We start from the raw sequence: 19,353 nt of genomic DNA on the forward strand, positions 1-19,353 counted from the left end.
AAAATTTGCATCAGGTTTTGTGAGAGAGGGAAAGTGAGGTCTTTGTTGAAGATACCTCCATTTCTCGCCTCAGAAAAAGATAGTGTTGGGAATCTGGAAATATCAGTAGACTGCTAGATACTAGGTGAAGGGAACAGTTCATTTCTGCTTCTAAACCTAAATCTAGAATATTCTTGAGTTATCTGCAATGATAGCCAGGCCTGGGATTCATTAGGAAGCTCTTGATATGGAGAACCTAGAAGGGATGTGATCTTGAAAATCTCCACCTCCAAAATTTATTTAAGTAAATTAAAGTTGTAGACACAGAGAAGTATGACACAGAGATGGGAGCCAGCAGAGAAAGAGGGAGTTCTCAATGAAGGAGGAGGCGGGAGGGGAGTTGTTGGTGGAAGCTAGGCTTTGACATTTGCCTAATCCTCATTTATTTGAACAAAAAAGGAGGCCATAAGATATGTCTCAGAAGCAGCCACATGCTCTAGCCTTAGAAAAAGTGGTATCGTAAGCAGGATTAACAGCCCCTCAGATCTACGTTATAAGAAAATCCAGTACTGCAATGCTATGTTACCAGAGATTCCAGTCTCAATTCAGGATAGCAGAAAACAGTAGACACTCAGAGATGTCCCCGTACACAATCACTGCAGAAATTCAGCTAAAGTTTTCCATTCCTGTTACTCAACCTTGAGCACAGAATCTTGACTCCATACAAGGCCAAATTAATTGTCGTCTAATCTTAGCACGCATACGTAAAAACGACACAGGTAGCAACTTGACGCAGTAATACTCCGACTGCACATTAAAATAACTTAGAGAGTTTTTTCTTTTAATTTGACTGATTCGGGACATATCCCACAGTGCATATTTAAATTATTCATACCTTAAGAAATATATATCCCAAGTGATTACATTATGTAGCTAACCTTGAAGATCAGGGTCTTAAAGATAATAAGGATATTTACATTCAAAAGAGACTTGCTCTAAACTTTCATTATTATCCACCATTTGGCCTTTCCTATCAACTAACATATTAAAAATCACAGTGTATCCTAAGGTATACTTAATACTCAAATTTCCCAAGTTCTATTGATTTTGATTTTAATTTGCAATAGAACTACAGTGAGTGATAGATCAGATAAGACCAGGACAGCTTTTGCTTCTTACCCTCAGAAATGTAGTGATGTTTGTTTTTAAATACTGTTTATAATTCAAGGTTGTGCTTAGGATGGAATGATTTCTCTCTCTTCTTTCTCAAATCATTCCTCCACGAGGAAGATAAAGAATCCTGACTTCACTCAACATTTCCAGGCATGATTACTACACATGGTTTGCAAGTTAGCTTCAGGAACTGAAAAGACTTTGATGGCAGTTGATAACTGTTGTTGAATCAACAAGATTGACTGATCTCACAGTCGATGTTTGGTGCGTCAATCATCTGCACTCCACAACGGAAAACAGGGAAGGAAAATGTACTTTCCTCCCTTGGACTGCTACTCTGTGATAATACGAACCAAGAAACACAACTCCCTATAATATCACAGTCAGTCTTTTCAAATATAACACATAGAAGAGAATAAGAAATGTCAGATTAGAAACAATTGGCTAATTTCAAATTGTTTCTATATTAAAGAAGGATAAAATGAAAAGAAACACGTTTATACTGAGAAACAAAAAGGTGTGGGGGCAGGAGGGGAAACTCTAATCAGGATATAATATGTGAAAAAAATATAGTTTCAATAAAAGGTAAAAAGGAGACTGGGGACAGCATTTCCTAGGACGCAGGAGCCTTCTTTCTTGTCACCTTCTTCACATTTCTGGGATCTTTTTCCTGATAACACTTTTCAGTAATTTTGGTTATGAGTAGTAGAGAAAACATCAAAGGGACTTAAAGAGAAAAGAAGATTAATTTATTGGTGCATGCCACTAAAATATGAGTTCCTAGCTGGCTTCAGGGGGTGGTGGACCCAGATGATCTACTGATGCTGGAATTGGTTCTCCTTCATCACTGGGCCCTGTTTTCACTCCATACTACCTTAATTTTAAGTTACATTTACCACACATGATGGGGGATGATTTACAGTAAGTTTCTTGCTGTAAATCTAATTACCTATCTGTTCCTAATCCATGCATTATGTCCCACAGCCACAATGATACTTCTTGTCAGGGCCTAAGCTTGGCACTCAACTGTTGTGCTTAGACAAGGCTGACCCAAGTTATACTATATATACTCAGAAGAAATTAAGGTAACAGTTTTCTAAAGGATAATCAAAGGGTTGTAATTAGGTAAGGAAGTAAGATTCTAGAGAGACAAAAACACTAGTCTACATGAAATCCTACCGCATGTGCTTTTAATATTGACACTCAATTTTATTCAAGAAATCCAAGGTCAACGAGCCTATAGAATGTTCAGTTCACCTTTATTTTATGCTCTGGTGAAAGCTCTGAGCATATTATGTATTATGTCCTTTTCATTCTAAAATGAACAATATGTATGATATTTGACACAGTGAATCCTTGGGGCAATAGAGTGCAGAAAGAGGAAAACTCCAGGAAAGCAGGGTCACTGTGGTCAAGAATGGTACTGGGTTTCTTTTTATTGTTAAATTTGCTTTATTGAGAAATATCTCTTTTGAATATGGCTCTGTGTTAATGCATTATATATGTTATGCATTTATCATTGATATGAAGATGACTAACCTTAGGGTTAAGTAATTCAAGCACGGACACTCGACTTTCTATAAGGAAATATTCCCCTCTTTTCCCCAAAATGTTACACACAGATTCTTTGTGTCATTATCATCACACAAAACAGGCCCCCGCAGGTTTAGGTTCAACCCAAGAGAGCAGTGACGTGCCTGAAACTGACATTTCTTTGCTATCTTATCTCTCATTTTGATAAGACAATGAGATAGCAAAATATTTGCATCAGTAGATAATAAAAAAAGAATGGATGAAAGAAAGATTTTAGATTCACTTGAACATTTTCACAAACTCTTTCAATAATTAATTGGCATTCTAACTAATATTTAAGATAGACATCTTAACATCTTGTCTCTCTCTTCTTGTGAGCATTAGAAAACCAGCTTTACTCCAACTTGTGATCTTGGCAGGCTGGGAGATTCGCAGTGTAGTGTTATTTATAATGGTGGGCTGCAGTTCCTCTTAGGTGGGTCTTCGCTTAGCTCAGCCCTGTTCACACTGAGTCAGATTGTTCATTATTCCTTACACTATGTTTAGCAGTCTCTCTGGCTTCCACTGACTACATGCTTGTAGAAGTCCTAGTTTTTCTGATAATCAAAAACACCTCAGATCTTGTCCAATGTTTCCTGGGGTACACGTTTGTTTCCCATGGATAACTACTGCTTCAAGCATGAAAATGGAGATTGTGGAAAATACAAACTTTGCTAAGATAACACTAACTTTGTAACTCAGAATATAATCTCTTTTGTGACCTGTAAATTCTGTATAATTGCTTTGCAATTCTGCACAAATATGGTGGCTTTGTTTTTCAAAGTTCTGAGAATAAGAGCTGAACCTGCAAAACGGGATGACATTCTTTATTAAGTGAACCTACAAAGGTAACAAGTGAAGAAAAGTACTGCTTCACGGGAGGCGGGCTCTTCAGAAGTCTGCTGGTCACTATAGCAACGAGAACAGAAGGGATTCAGAAGCAGGACACATGCGCTCCAGCACGACAAATTCAATTTAAATCGAGATTAGCAACATTATAAAAAAAGAGGAGCCGCACTGAATGTAATGAGTGCACCCACACTGTTGGGAGAGCAGTGCACTGCACTGTGAGGAATCCAAGAGTCAGGTTCCCTCCAAGAAAACCCTGGGGAGTCTGTAAGGGATGGGGAGACACAAACATTTCCACTACAATATCACTATGTCAAATCTCTCTGGTGGGTCTGGGATTCCTTGAACCTTCTGGTTCTACTTGCAACACTTGGATACTGCTTTGCTCATAATACAGAGCGACGGGGACTGCAGAATCCAAGAACAGCAACTGCTGAGAATTTTGAATATTTAAATGCAAGTTGGAATATTCATTTATTCCAAGTTAAGGAACCAACATGATATAATACCACTAGAGGTGGAACTGTAGTAATGGTATTTTTTTTATATATATTTTGTCTTAGCAAAATTTTAAAGACAAAGTTAGAAATATCTTTAGAGACAGTAATGTATTGCAAAATTGAAATCAGAATATTCAAATTGAAGCAAAGAGTTGCTTCTACTGGGATTAAAAATCATTACTTAAGATTGTTTTTTTGGTTTGTTTGTTTTTTTTTTTTTTAATCACTCCAGTCATGGCAGACTATTAAGGAAAATGCAGAAGGTGAGCTTTTGTATATTTTGTTTTATTTTTTGAAATGGCTGGAGTTACACTTTAAGCACTTGGAAATTGAATATCTTATTTTAGGAAATTCATAGTTCTGAAGGTAAATTCAAATGTGTAATTTAACCATTTTGTTCAAGCATTAAATTTAATCATTTTTTCCCTACTTAACTGGACCTAAGGTAATTTTTCCTGAGCGTTTGTGCAAGGTAGAGTTGCACAGCACCCGTTTCTCTGTGGAGAATGCTCACGGGCTTCCTTATGCATTTCAATTATACTTTGGTTCCTTTATTCCATCTTGACTATCTTAATTCTTAGAGCATCTTCAATTTTGTTTTCAGTTTTAAATTTTCAAGCAAATTTTGCAACTATGCTTTGGTTCAAGACAGTTCCATACACTATCCAAACAATGTTATATAAGAATAACTAGAAAGTTTGATATAATGAAGATCAAATAGGATCCTTCATATTGTGACATAAGTAATCTTGATATTATGCTATCAAACTACGTATGCACATATGTCGAGAGTATACACAATCTTAGACCCTGGCCACTTGACTGAATTTAGATCCTTTGGAACACCAAATTAGTTTTTATTAAATATCCTTACTTATGGTCAGTCAGAAAAACAACACGCTGCTTTATATTTGATAAAAAAAGAAATAGCAAAATATGCTAGACCTGAATAATGACCTAAGTGACTGGCTGCAGATCAGATTCTTACGTATGTATGAATGTGGGGATAGCTACAGCGAGGGATGGAGCTGTGTATGGCTCAGTGCTCAGGAGGGCTTCACAGGCTTGGCACTCAGTGCTAGGGAATGTGATCTCTGCTTCTTGCTTCTGCAGGCACATGCACACACATGTCATACACTCACACAGGCAAACATTCACATGAAAACAAAAAAAATAAACATTTAAAAACGTAATAACTACAGTGAATCTTTGGATATTTGTGATATACTTTTTTCAGCTAAGAATAGCATAAACAACTTGAATTTGCCTTGGGACTACAATCTCATAGATCTCCAAGCAACTTTTCTTCATGCTCTCCTATGAGGTCTTTGTAACATAAATTAATGTGACCTTCAGTCAATTTCTCTCTTCAGTTTAAAAGAGAAAAAATTGAAAAATGTGGAAAAGAACAGAAATATCTTCTTTCAGACCAATTTCATATATATATATATATATGTATATATATACATATATATATAATAAAACCTCTAATCATTAATTTATGAAATCTGAACCTTTCTTATCCAAGTCAAGGATAGTCTTATGGAAATGTATTTTTGAACTTCATTAACTCATTAAATTAACATGGGAAAATCTGAGTAACTTTGAAACCTAATGACCAGCTTAGATGCGTATCTCTTGAGAGTGTAGCAGGTGTTCTCCAGCTTAAAAAGAAACGAAGAGAAATTAGTTAAAATCCAGGATTTTACAAAGTAAAGTAAAAAACAAATTATCTTGAAAGTACTTAAGATTAGCATCCGAGTGTGTGCAAGAGGTGCACGCTTAGTTGTTAAGGAAAGTTTTAAGTTAAGCCGAGGGAACTTTATGTAAAATTCTCAAGAGAAATGCACCCTGCCAGTCCTAAGAGAAAGCAGATTTTTACCAGACAAGAACTTTTCTTCTTCTAGACAACACGAAGGACCATTCTGATTTTGAGGTCTAGAGTCAGGTATACTTCCAGAAGCACATCTTCCTCTCTGGTGATAATTGTGTTACCTGTAAGTAGCTTTTCATTACGAAACTAGGTAGAGTCATCTGTCCTCATGCTCAGGGTACTAGAGGTGAGACTCTTAATTTGATCAGAAAGTTTAATGGGACACCTCTGCCATCAGGAACTAAGACAATTTTTTAAGATTTAGCCATTACTTTATTATTATTATTTTATTACCAATTTCATTCCTTTACATCTCAAATGATATCCCACTTTCCGGTTACCCCTCCACGAGCTCCCCATCCCACATCTGCCCTCCCCCTTCCCCTTTGCCTGTATGAGAGTGCTTCCGCACCCACCCACACTCTCCCACCTCACTGCTCCACCATCCTCCTACTCTGGGGCATCAGACCAGCCCTGGACCAAGGGCCATCCCTCCTGTTGCTGTCAAGCAAGGGCATCCTCAGCCATGGATCCCTCCAAGTACACTCCTTGGTTGGTGGTTTAGACTCTGGGAGAACTGGGTCTGGCTAGCAACTGACTGAGACACATGCTTTAATAGAATATGGATTGCAAAAAATAAGAATACAAAACAAAATTTATAGTGGACCAAATATTAAATTTTTTCAAAGGAAAATAATCCCTGTTGATCTCATCCCCCCCACTTTGTGTGTGCGTGTATGTGTGTATGTGTGTGAGTGTGTGTGTGTGTGTTTCTAAGTTCCAAACCTACGTCCTTCTGCATTCCAGACACAATATCAACCACTGAACTACATCCTCAACCTTTTAACTCATATTTTATTTTTTAAATACTTTTAACACCTACAGGACTTCCATACTATGATTTAAGAAGAGTGGGAAACACCTGTGGGCCTCTTTATCTGGGTTGTAGAAGGGGTTACTGTGCTTGATTAGGAGACTCACTCATTTCATCTGCATCAGACCACAGTGTCTATCTCTGCCAACTGCTTTGTAAATACATGGATCCATGATTCACCATTTCCACAAACAACACCCTGTTGAAAATATTCTGAAAAACATTAGAATTTAAAAACTCTTCTTATGAAATATTCAAGTATAGTTTAAATATCTTACAGGCATGGTATTGACTGGACAACAGAACACGTTTTTACACTCAGGAAGATATTAACAATTGTCACCTCTTCAGAGTCTTGGCACTTTAAGAAAAGTAGGCTGAGATCTGTAAAGTGGAGGCCAATTACAAAGCATTGTGCCAATACAAACAAATAATACTTTAAAACAAAAAGGTCACTGACTTCCAAGTTTTTCTTTGTAATAATTACAGACTTTTGTAGAAGTTACATGTCATAAAGCTGTCACATAATGTCACTAACAAGAAACTGACCTTAGTATAATTAAAAATCTTAGTCATGCTTCATCAATTTTTTTGTTCTTTAATCTTTTTTTTACAGTACAATCTTTATCCCCCTCCTGTTCTGCCATTCCTGCTCTCTATTTCTTATTCTATGCCTCCTCCGTTCCCTCCACCCAGTCTCCAAGAGGATGTCTCCACCCTACCAGACCTCCCCACTCCCTGAGGCCTCAAGTCTATCAAGGGTTAGGTGTATCTACTCTCACTGAGGCCAGACCAGACAGTCCTCTGTTGTATATGTGTTAGGGGCTTCATATCAGTGGCCATATGCTGCCTGGTTGGTGGCTCAGTGTCTGACAGATCTCAGAGATCCAGGTTAGTTGAGACTGCTGGTTTTCCTATGGGGTCACCCTCCTCCTCATCTTCTTTCAGCTTTCCCCAAATTCAACTACACGGGTCCCCAGCTTTTGTCCATTGGTTGGGTGCAAGTATTTGCATCTGTCTTTTTTAGCTGCTTTTTGGGCTTCTAGGAGGTCAGTCATGCTAGGCTCCTGTTTGTAAGCACACCACAGCATCAGTAACAGAGTCAGGCCTTGGGGAATACCCTTGAGATAGATCCCAATTTGGTCCTGTCACTGGACTTCCTTTCTCTCAATCTCTTCTCCATTTTGTCTCTTCAGTTCTTTTAGACAGGAACAATTCGAGGTAAGAATTTTTGACTGTTGGAGGGCAAGTCCATCCCTCCACTTGATATCCTGTTCCTCCACTCTACAAGTACCCCCTCCCTACTGTAGTGCCATTCAGTCAAGGTTACTCACTTTTAGTCTTGAGAGTCTATCACTTCCCAGGTCTCTGGTACATTCTAGAGGGTCTGTCCTCTCTTCCTACCTCCTGAAGTTGCCTGTTTCCATTTTTTCTGCTGGCCCTCGGGGCTTTAGTCTTGTCCACCCCTTCAACCTCCCACTCCCACCCTCAGTAATACCTGATCATGTTCTCCTCTTCCCCTCCCAGTTGCCTTTCCCACCCAGATCCCTCCATCCCTTCCCCCCTCCTGTGATTGCTTTCTTTTATGCATATCCTTTTGGTTCTGAGCTACCTCATTGAGGATGATACTTTCTAGTTCCATCCATTTGCCTCCAAAACTCAGGATATCCTCATTTTTAATAGCTGAGTAATATTCCATTGTGCAAATGAACCACATTTTCTGTATACATTCTTTGGTTGTGGGACATCTGGGTTGTTTCCAGCTTCTGGATATCACAAAGAAGGGTGCTATGAACATAATGCTGCATGTGCCCTTGTGGCCTGGTTGGGCATCTTTTGGGCATATGCCCAAGAGTGGTATAGCTGGGTCTTCAGGGAGTTCTATTTCCAATTATCCGTGGAACCTCCAGATTGATTTCCAGAGTGTTTGTACCATTTTGCAATCCTGCCAGCAACGGAGGAATGTTCCTCTTTCTCCACATCCTCACCAGCATCTGTTGTCACCTGAGTTTTTGATCTTAGCTATTCTGACTGGTGTAAGGGGGTAAGGCATCTCAGAATTGTTTTGATTTGCATTTCCCTGATGACTAAGGACTTTAAACATTTCTTTAGTTCCTTCTTAGCCACTCGAGATTCTTCTCTTGTGAATTCTCCAGTTAGTTCTAGACCCCATGTTTTGATTGGGTTCTTTGGTTTTTTGGTGCTTAGCTTCTTGATTTTTTTTTAAGCCTCAAATCCAGAATATTCACCTTCTGGCATTTCACTGAAAGAAAAAAGAAGAATTACTTCACTAATAACCCAGAAGAGTCTGAAACATCAAGAATTTTCTTGGATACATGGGTAATTTCATATCTTCATTTTCACTGTGAAATGAGAGAAAAAAAGTAGCTTGTTTGAGCCACAAACTAACAAGATCTCTCATGGGACAACTAGGTTGCTGCAGAAAACAAATGCATGCATTCAGCCCACTTCTGAGCCACACAGGTTTTGTGAACGCATGTGCTAATGTGAACATGCTGAATGCACACAAAACTATATGTAGTTTGAGACAATAATGCTAGTGGCTTATAATACTAATATCATGAGTTTAAGCATTGGATACATGAGTCTTTATTCATTGACATGGTGAATCTATTTTTAGAAAGAATGCCAACCCCTTGGGTTGCATAATACTTTAACAGAAATGGAACTAAAAGAGGATGTACTGAGTGAGTATGTGGCTCATATGGTAGAGCAGTAGCCTATGACACAAGAGGATATGCGTTTTAACTCTAACACCATATGTTAATAAAACCAGGTACCACACAGGCAATCCATTATTGGGGAAGTAGAAGGGGATTCCATAGCTTAAGGCCATTTGATGCTAGATCTCAGGTTTTGATGCCAGTCTAGGCCACATAGGACCTTGTTTCACAAACAAACCCACAAACAATCAAACAAAAGTCTTACTGCTACTAAATGTTTTGAATGATCACATGTAAAATTGGACTGATGATTATTTATGTCTTTGGATTATTGTGGGAAAAATAACTATCACAACCCACCAAACAGTAAGAACCTCTGCAGAAATACATCAAAGCCACACTGAGCTATTGTAAAGGAATTCAAGCAAAATAACTGGATTCACGAGACATCTAGGCAAGCCTAACATGGGGCTGACCCCAAGGTGGGAATCAAACTAGTTCTGTTATTTGTGTGCTGTCATTCTCAATAGATGGCTTCTGTGTCACAACATGAAATGATAACTCCAGTCTCGATGCCATTTTCATTTTCACTGAGTAATGATGAAGCAATCATGTCACTGTCCTTGAATGTCACAATCTAGAAATCTCACTCCCTTCTTCCTCTTAGCAGACTGTACGTGTATGTATCTGTTTGCAAGAGCATAGCAAATAGGCTTGCACTGGAGGAGTCATGTATTTGGGAGCGTACATTACTTAAGGAACCCAGAATGGACTTGTGAAGCAGCAAGCAGTTTCTACCACAAACATTAACCTAGGTGAAAATGTGAGTTTTACATCAATTGACAATCTGATATTCTCCATTATCTTTATTTCTGGATCACTGAGCCATAAAATTACATGCATATGTTGAGAACTGTATCACACTGAGACGGTTAAGATGTGAAAAGCTTACAAGGATCTAAAAAAGCAGGGGCATTGACCTTCTGGAGCAGGGGAAAGGTTGCCGTGCAGAAATTAACCACAGGGAGGGCCCAGCAGAGGTTAGTCAATAGGCAACGGATATCCAGCAAGTTGTTGGAAGAGAATGAAAAGAGGTAAAGATACAAAGGTTGGTTAGGATGTAGACTACATAATCACAAGGAAAGGTTGGGAAACAGGATCCTAAGGAAGGAAAACAAAATGCTTGAGTGGAAGTAAATGAAACCGTAAGAAATACTGAAAAATGCTATGGAGTGATTGAAGGAAACCGTTTCCTCTTTCTTTTAACATATATAGAACAGGTCTGGAAGATGGCTCAGTTGACAATGTATTTGCTATACAAGAATGAACACCTGAATTCAGTTCCAGTATCTATTTTAAAAGCTGGGTAGAGTGGCATGCAAATATAATCCCACAACTGGGGAGGCTGAGGGCTTGATGGTCAACTAGTTTAGCTCCCATACCAATGAGAGAACTAACACATACACGGGGAACTGCACTGGGATAGAAGTACTAAAGTCAATACTACTTGCCTTGTGAGACTTTGAAACAAAGCCCATGACCGATGGGATTTAAGAAGTGAGTGAGCTGCCGAGAATACCAATCAAATAGGCACTGGTCCCTATCCTAAGCTAAGCGTGCATTAAAGCTGTTGGGTTAAAAATTCATAGGATTATCCAAAATCCAGCATCTGGTATATGTCACAAATGTTTTTGCTCTTACTTTAAACAAAAATCAATGTCAGGCAACAGTCATTGAATATCAAGTAACAGAAGCTCTGTGTTGTGGGACTAAGAGGGGCAGGATTTGAAATACCTATTAAATGACTCAGACCCAGACCAATATGCTTGGAAAGGAGTCCCTGCCATATTCTAACACCGTAGTGCTGAGATGTAGCAGAAAGAAAAGCACTTAGGAATCAGGCTCTTTCCACCTGACAGCAGACTCTGTAGAAACAAGAGTCTTTTGAAAAGCCCTCTAGTTTAGTGAAGACTTTCAATGTAGTGTAATGGCAAGACCATGTGATGCCAACACTACATTTCTGGAAAATGAGGGAAGGAAGCAGAACAGAACAGCTTGGAAACCAACACACTTGTTGGGCTGCAGACATCAGTGGGCTGTCTATTGGTTTATACCTTGTTGTCTGTGCCTCTAAACTGTCCTCGCTCTTTCTTCATGGCATTTACCTCTTGGAATTCACCCAAGATCTCATCATCTTTTTATCCTGCTATGGCCATGGCCTTCTAATGGCTTCTATTCTTACTCCCACAATGTATGCCCAACAGAATAAGCAGACTTTATTTTTTAAATGCTAATTCACTTTTTGACTGTTCAAAGCTTAACATTTTTCAATCGCTTCATAATCAGAATGAAAGAAAATCTCAAGGCTGAACCTCAGCCTCCAGCCCCCCAGAGAAGCAGCTCTGTGGGTGCTTCATTCAACCCTGCAGTGATGTCAGCTCTGCTCACATGCTTTCTCCTCCTGGGGTTCTTTTGTTCTCCACTTCAGATCCTAGAGAACACTTGTCCCTTCTCCACTTTTTCATAGAGCAAACGTTCCCTTATTTTTGGGTCTTATCTTAGATGTCACTTTTCAGAAAATAGTACTTGTCCAACTTGGAGAGTTTTCTTTGTTAAAACCTGTGTAGCCTCTGTCTCTTTGTACGGCATGTCTCATTCTATAACACTTTTGATTTCCGTGTAAAATTATTAAGCTCCTTAAAATTTGGGAACACTCTTGTCTCATTAAAGTGCTTTTGACAGGGTCTGGCATTGCCCACTAGTCAGAGAGTAAATGCTTAAATGAATGAGTAACTAATCAAAGACTTTTATCAAATGGACTACAGAAGATTACTTTGCCACCGATATTTTATCTTTACAATGACTGCATTGCTATTATAGAATGATTTAGGCAGAAGTGAATCAAATTCAGACAGGTAAATAAAAAGATTATTTTTAGAAAGAGAACTGGTCATTAGTAGGGGCACAATTACTGTTAATAATATTACATAATTAATTATATCTTATTGTTATAAGGAACTTTTGTGAGTTCTCCTTGGTTCCTTAGCTTTGGGGATGACAGAGCCAAGAGTGAAAGGTGATTCCTAACAGTGAATTCCCATTGATTCCTGGAAAGCTTGTGTTCATACTATACTAAGTTGGCAAAAGTTAACATGAAATTTAGGAATTTTACTGCTTTAAGTAATGTCTCCTTTACTTTCATTAAAATATGATCAAAGTACCACTAAGAAGAACTCAATATAGATTGTGAATATAGCAGGACACCAGAATCCCAAACTATGCTGTGTCTAAAAATGTATCACTGAGGGTTGGTGGCACATTGGTAGAATGTTTTCTTACCATGAATATGACACTGTCTGCTCAATAAGACAACACAATGTGAAAATTTGTCACTTATCATGTAAGTTTCTTATAACCCACAGGACTTCCATTAGTCCAGTTTCTTATAGACTATCTTAATCTATTTTCCAATTTCTGAAAGCATTTCTTTGACTTTTAAAGTTGTATACTTTTTCCTTATGAAAAATATCCAAAGGTATCATTTTAAATGGGGACAGATATCTATTTGAAGATGGGTCAGTATGTCAGGTGGATTTCTGTGCAAAATAGAGTCTCTTAAAATAAGTATAGATTTGCAATGAAGCATCTGCTAGCATAAGTTAATCTTACGTTTTTTCTCATTAGTATGCAATGTGCTGTATGTTCATAGGGAATTATGCACATGTGTTTGTTTCCACGGGGAGACATAGGGAGAGTAGGAAGACTTGCTGTCACTGTTCTATATGCTAGTCACTGAGGCAAGGTCTTTCAGTTTAATGTGGAGGTTCCTGATTCCACTAGTCTGGCTAGATAGGTTTTATGAGTAGACTTAACTTACATTTATTTAGAAAAATGTCTTTCTATTACTGAAGAATACAGACAAACACTTGCAGATTCAGTTTGTGTCAAAACACTCGTGATCAACAGCACTTTACTTTTTAAATGGCAATTCATCTTCAATAAATAACCAACATTTTGAGTTGTCAAACAATACTGAGCTGTCAAGAGATAACATTTGTGAATTTGAGTGATAGGATTTAGTTCCTAATTTAAACTACCTAAATAATAGAAAATTACAATTTAAAAATTTTCTGTCTTAATTAATGCTGTTCCTTCATGGGTATTTATTAGGCAAAGAGATATATTAAAAACAGGTCAGTAGCTGTCTTCTACTCAAAGGATAAATGGGCTGAGAAAAAAATTAGGGGAACAACACCCTTCACAATAGCCACAAATAATATATAACACCTCAGTGTGACTCTAATCAAGCAAGTGAAAGATTTGTATGACAAGAACTTCAAGTCTCTGAAGAAAGAATTTGATGAAGATCTCAGAAGATGGAAAGATCTCCCATGCTCATCATTGACAGGGTTGATAGAGAAAAATTGCCATCTTACTGAAAGCAATCTACAGATTCAATGCAATCCCCCATCAAAATTTCAACTCAATTCTTCATAGAATTAGAAAGAGCAATTTGCAAATATATCTGGAAAAACAGAAATCTCAGGATAGTGAAAACTATTCTCAACAACAAAAGAACTTCTGGGGGGAGTCACCATCCCTGACCTCAAGCTGTATTACAGAGCAATTGTGATAAAAACTGTATGGTATTGGTACAGAGATAGACAGGTAGATCAATGGAATAGAATTGCAGGCCCAGAAATAAACCCACATACCTATGATCACTTGATCTTTGACAAAGAAACTAAAACTATCTAGTGGAACAAAGACAGCACTTTCCACAAATGCTGCTGGTTCAACTGGAGGTCAACATGTAGAAGAATACAAATTGACCTATACTTATCTTCTTGTACAAAGCTTAAGTCCAAGTAGATCAAGGTCCTCCACATAAATCCAGATACACTCAAACTAATAGAAGAAATAGTGGGGAAGAGACTCGTACATATAGGCACAGGGAAAAATTTCTTGAAAAGAACACTAGTGGCTTTTGCTCTAAGATCAAGGACCAACAAATGGGACTCATAAAATTGAAAAGCTTCTGTAATGTAAAAGACACTATAAATAGGACAAAACAGCAACCAACAGATTGGGAAAAGTTCTTTACCAATCCTACATTTGATGGAGGGTTAATATCCAATATATACAAAGAACACAAGAAGTTAGACTCCAGAGAATCAAATAATCCTATTAAAAATGGGGTCCAGAGCTAAATAAAGAATTCTCAACTGAGGAATACTGAATGACTGAGTATCAGCTAAAGAAATGTTCAACATTCTTAGTTATCAGGGAAATGAAAATCAAAACAACCCTGAGATTCCATCTCCCACCACTCAGAATGGCTAAGATCAAAAACTCAGGTGACAGCAGATGCTGGCAATGATGTGCCGAAATAGGAACACTCCTCCAGTGCTGGTGGGATTGAAAGATGCCACAAGCACTTTGGAAATCAGTCTGGAGGTTCCTCAGAAAATTGGACATGGTACTACCTGAGGACCCATCTGAGGAAAGGACTGAGCTCTTTTCTGGGCATACACCCAAAAGATGCTCCAAGATATAACAAGGGCAGCTGCTCCACTTTCTTCATAGAAACCTTATTTATAATAGCCAGAAGCTGGAAAGAACCCAGATGTTCCTCAACAGAGGAATGGATCAGAAAATATGGTACGTTTGCACAATGGAGTACAACTCAGCTATTAAAACAATGACTATGCAAAATTCCTAGGCAAATGGTTGGCACTAGAAAATATCATCCTGAGTGATGTAACCCAGTCCCAAAAGAACACACATGGTATGCACTCACTGCCAAGAGTTTGGAATACCTAAGAAAAAATTTACAGATCATATGAAGCCCAAGAAAAAGGAAGATCAAAATGTGGGTGCGTCATTCCTTCTTAGGAGAACAAAATATTCATGGGAAGAAATACAGTGACAACGATTGTAGCAGGGACTGAAGGAAAGGTCATCCCGAGACTGCCCCACCTGAGGATCCATCCCATATGCAGCCACCAAACCCAGTCACTATTGCTGATACCAGGAAGTGCTTGCTGACAGGAGTCAGATATGGTGTCTCCTGAGAGGCTCTGCTACAGCCCTACTGATACAGATGAGCATGGTTGCAGCTAACCATTGGACTGAATAAAGTGACCCCAATGAAGGAGTTAGAGAAAAGATTGAAGGATGTGAAGTAGTTTGCAACGCCATAGGAAGAACAACAATATCAACCAACCAGACCTCACCAGAGCTCCCAGGAACTAAACCACCAACCAATGAGTATACCTGGAGGGACTCATGACATCAGCCGCATGTGTAGCAGAGGATGTCATTGTCTAATACCAATAGGAGGAAAAGCTCTTGGTCCTATAAAGGGTTGTTTCCCCAATGTAAGGGGATGACAGAGTGTTGAGGTTAGAGTGGGTGGGTGGGAGGAGGGAACATCCTCATAGAAGCAGAGGAGGGTGGGAGGCGCTATGAAAGAGGGGGGAAAGGGGCTAACATTTGAAATGTGAATACATAAAATATCCAAGAAAAATAAAATTAAAAAAAACCAGTTGCTCACAATAAAGAATTAACTACTCCAATATTAAAAAAGCATATGTATATAATGATATTACTGTATATGCATATATGTGTGGAATTGTTATAGTTCCTACAAAAAATATAGTCACTGATGAATAGAGGTAATTTTTTTATTTTAATCTGAAGTATCTTAATATTTGTTATTGCCTAATCACTCTCAGGGTAATTTTCAACAATTTATGAAATAGAAGTGGGAAGTGCAGTATCTTCGTGGTTTTCCAATAGTAGGGAAAATCCATTAGTCTTTTTATCATTAAATATGATGTTGTCCACGAGCTTTTCATATGCAGAGCATTTTGTTAATAGCACGTATTCCATGGTGAATTTAGAAAATGGAATAGCTTGTATAATTTACTGAGAAAATTAATTTGGAAACATAGGATTCCAAATGTCATTTAAAGAGTGGCTGCAGATCCCCAAAGAATAACTTAGTGGGCTTGGCTTTATTTTCCTGCAATGTGTATTGTACAGATATAGAAGCCAAAATCTATACTTGTACATCAAGGGAATATGGACCTAACATGTTCTCCCCGTATGGGCAGAGCTGTTCTCACTGTGTTTACAGAAAACTGGTAGCAAGACAAACCCAATAGACGATTCTCCTAATTTTGAAATCTGCTGTCTCTTTACGAACATCCTTCCTGCAAATTCCATTCAGTAAATCCTACTTGGTTCAATGAATTGATAGAAACCTAGTTGTACAGTCTGCCTGATGTATAAAATGGGCTAAATAATGCAATGTTTAGGACGCAAACATCACTTTTCTCAGTGAAGAAGTAAAATGGCTACAATGGAGGTAACCATCTAGTGTACAACTTTGTGCCTCATCATAGAAAAAACCCTACCATCTTAAATATATATGTGCCTATGACTGGTAACCAGCATGTATTCATGTAGTAATGTGTGGCTCAGTGTGTTTAAATAAGATTCTTTCCATCAGCTGTGTATGGGTAACAGTGACTATGTTGGCAGGTATTGTCAGGCGTCAACATGCTTAGGCACATGTGCGGAGGACAGAGGTCAGCCTTTGGTACTAATCCTCATCTTCTAAAATGTTTGAGACAGGGTCCTTCTCAGCTGCTGAACATGCCAGGCTAGCTGGTCCATGAGGTTCTGGGAATTCTCCAGGCCCTGTTTTTCATTTTGTCAGAAGAAGGCTGGGATTGCAGATGTACACTACTACCATGTCTGTCTTTACGTAGGGAGACACACCTCTGAAGCAACCATTTGTCCACTGAGACATCTCTCTTGGTCCCAAATGATATTCTTAAAAAATTTTGAAAGGAGTTTTCCATCATATCTTAAGGAGGTCAAAAGTAACAGGATTCTATTCTTCTATTCTAAATATTTTATTTACCTAATTCAAGAGAAAGTTAAGTATAATTAAAAAAAAACTTCCTGGCAATTTTCTATGATATTTTTATTTTTTTTTATCATATTAAATCAGCAAATTTAGTAATAAAAATAATGTGGTGCTAAACTTTAGAGATGCACATTTTAGCACCCCAATACAATTAGTGAGTAAGTCACAAAATCTCCAAGTACTTACTTTTTCATTATGTATTAAGTTAGCCCAATTTCTTATCATCTTTTAACGGTTTCATTAATATAATCTATACCATGCAAACTCCTGAAAATAGGAGACACTACTGTCTTTCATTTTAAGGAATAAAACATTCTGTTTACTCTTGTTTTTCTCATGCATTACTAAAGATATGCAAATTACACAATTAGATGCACTTTGTTGCTCAAATAAAAATGCATATTCCAAAATCTCAGCTCAAGAGTGCCAATTGGTGAAACCAACTTCGGAATGCATTTCATGCTGATTGGTGTTCTTACTTAAACCTCCCTTACTTGGAGCTTTAAAGTATCACACTTCAGCTAAGTATTGTTTTCTTAGAATGCTTTTGATTTCTAACTAAGAGTGCTGAGAATGATGGGTTGCAATTAGAGAGATTCTTTGAGTGCTGAATGCTATTTGTCACTGTTCGTCATCTATGTCACTAAAGAGAAATGAATTAGAATAAGAGAAAGTAGAAAATGGTATATATTGCTACTAAAATGGACCTCTCAGAACAAAGTAGAAAGTCCTTTTAAAGATTGTATCAGTGTATTCTCAATCATATAAAATAAGAAAAGGAAGACTAATTCTAGTACATTTAGCAAAGAAGAAATACCTGTATTCTACACATGAAACTTTATCTAATAAACTAACTATAACCTTACATATTACAGTATTGACCTGTAAGGCAAGATATATCCACTAGTGCAACAGTCTTATGGTAGTTATAGAGGCAATTATCTGCTTTCTGATTGAATATGAGGCCTTCTCCCAGGATGAAGTTCATCCTTGGTCAAAGGTCTGTGACTACAGAGATCTCCCAGGGGAAAACCAATGTTACTGTTTTATTAAATTGTCATGCTATCAAATTGCTTTCCAATTACTATTATTTATGCCCCTGGGTTTGTGCTGCTTCTCTTAATTCTGTCTTCTGTTTGTTTGTTTTGTTTGTTTCGTTTTGTTTTTGCAATTGGTAGTGGTTTTATGTAGAGGCTTTTAACTGGTCAAAGAGCTAAATATAACTAATCATGAGCTTGTAGCTGCAGATGGATTAAGATGTATCAGCTCCTGGGTCTCCAGCATTTGGGACAGATTTGTAGGGGGCTACTGGAAGAATTTGGAGTGTTCATCAAGAGAAGTCTTAGAATGTTATAAACAGAGCTTAATTTTAGTGATGCTTGGAAACAAGGATGCTGAGAGATATGCAAATACCAGGGGTCTGACTCATACATTTTCAGAAACAAATGACAGCTCTATTAGTAACTGGACTAGAGGCCTTTCTTGCTGCATTCCAAAAAGGAACATGGAGTCATTCTGTTCACATTCAAGCAAATAGAGTGAAACCGAATGAAAAGTTAATGGACTAATTTCTTCATAAAGATCATATAGCAAATCAGCCTTTGGCATGGCTGATATTCAGGGCTCTCATTCTGAACTTCAGTGAGAGAGATTGAATGATATGGAAAACATGAAAATTTTCAAGGACAGTTGTGTGAGAAAATCTGAGATTTTTGACAAGGAGGATGCAGAGTACAGAGCACCTGTAATTATTTAAGGGAACCTTTATATTCTTCAATAAGACCTGAGGAATGATTCTCTGAAGTGAGGTCTTTCCCTGCATCAAAGGCTCCAGCTTGAGAAATGCAAATTTATTTGAAAGAAGAAAACCTGAACTGAGAATAACACAGAATTGGTTCTTTGCTCAAGAA

Source organism: Rattus norvegicus, chromosome 4, assembly GCF_036323735.1.
Source record: "Rattus norvegicus strain BN/NHsdMcwi chromosome 4, GRCr8, whole genome shotgun sequence".
Taxonomy (NCBI): domain Eukaryota; kingdom Metazoa; phylum Chordata; class Mammalia; order Rodentia; family Muridae; genus Rattus; species Rattus norvegicus.